The sequence below is a fragment of the Ambystoma mexicanum genome, chromosome 12 (assembly GCF_040938575.1).
Source record: "Ambystoma mexicanum isolate Mex_15411 chromosome 12, UKY_AmexF1_1, whole genome shotgun sequence".
Classification (NCBI taxonomy): domain Eukaryota; kingdom Metazoa; phylum Chordata; class Amphibia; order Caudata; family Ambystomatidae; genus Ambystoma; species Ambystoma mexicanum.
Window position 1 is genome coordinate 912,947,492 of NC_090936.1, and position 1,442 is coordinate 912,948,933.

The following is a 1,442-nucleotide window of genomic DNA, read 5'->3' on the forward strand; positions in this document are numbered from 1 at the left end:
ATGTTCAAACTTGACTATCTAGAGGTACTGAAAGTTGCAACATGGTTTCCATAGGTAAACCTGCAGAAGGATCATTAACAGTGGATCAGCCTGAGGGAGAGCCACAGGCTGACCTTGGTTGTGTCCCAGATGCACACATCCCAGGGGTGGCCCTCGTGCTACTGTCCAGCCAGCAGAGTGGTTCACAGCCAGGGCACATGGGGGACCAGCTGCCGGGGACCGGGATCCCATCCACCAGAGAGGTGCGTGACCCAGAAGATGGATGGGGATGTCCAACAGGGTTGGGTTAACCTGCTAGAACATCCCCAACCATGCATCAGAGAGGGAGCCCTGAGCTGCTGTGCTGGCCGGGTACTCTTTTCTCCAACCCAAGAGCGGTGTGGGTGCGTCCTGTTCAGAAGAGAAGTCCTGAGTGGGCAGAGCCGGGAGATGAAGGAAACCTGGCTGTTCTCAGAGGACGCCTCCCCAGGCGGAAAGAAGCCTGGAATGTTCTGAGTCATGGTACAGCTGGGTATGCCTGATGGGCAGCCATCGAGGTTACAACCACCAATCTGCATGGGTGAGCGATGTCCAGGCTCACCTTTGCAGCAGGCAACCTTCCCTCCTGTCCAGGTACCTGCAGCTCGGCCATGTGTGGCTGGGCTGGGGTTGAAGATCCAGCCCTCCTATCTGTCACCTTGAATGGGGAGTAGGAGGTCACGTCGGAGGATGAGCAGATCAGCCAGGTGGACCAGCATCAGAACGGCCTGCCTTTGTTGCCGTGGGTAGCCCTGTTGTGCTGCCACAGTAGAAGGCTGGCAGGCTTTCCAAGCTGAGCACCTGGAACCAGTTTGTTAAAAACCAAGATGGTTTTTAGCCGACTCTCAAGAGGGAAAGTAGATGGGGCGAGGGTCAGTCTAGCTGTGCGGGCTGGACAGGCGGTGCTGCCTCCCCCAAGCCTCTCCTGCACTGGCAGGTACAGGCTCACATATAGATAACTAAAAGTTGTCTGATACTCGTGTCAGTGGATCACTCGGCTCACACGTCAGTGAAGAATGCATCTAGCTACAAGAACTAATGTGAATTTCAGGACATGTTGATCATCGACACTTCGAGCGCACCTCGCGTACCTGGGTTCCTCCTGTGTCCACGCCTGTCTGAGTGTTACTTGAACATCAATCGCCCAAGGGGGGGTGCAACTGGGGACATTGAAGGGATCCCATTCCCTTTGTCCCCCTAAAATCAGCTGGTGTGTTCTGGTCTCCCCATTCCCCCCCTCATGGGATCGGGAGAACCAGCTGCCCAGCATGCCCCAGTAGTGGTGGTGGTGGCCTACAACCCCAACACACCTTCCCCTACTGTGGGGGCAGCAGGCTGTGCTAAGTGTGGCTGTCTTTGGTGTCTGTATGGGACTATGTCCGTCTGGCAACTTCTCCCCATACGGGCTTTGGCGCAGATCTGAA

The 1,442-nt window shown here is 55.9% G+C and overlaps 1 pseudogene; it reads left to right on the plus strand.

Moving 5' to 3' along the window:
• Positions 1 to 992: 992 nt before the first annotated feature.
• Positions 993 to 1,146, plus strand: LOC138514889 (5.8S ribosomal RNA; annotated as a pseudogene).
• Positions 1,147 to 1,442: the final 296 nt, after the last annotated feature.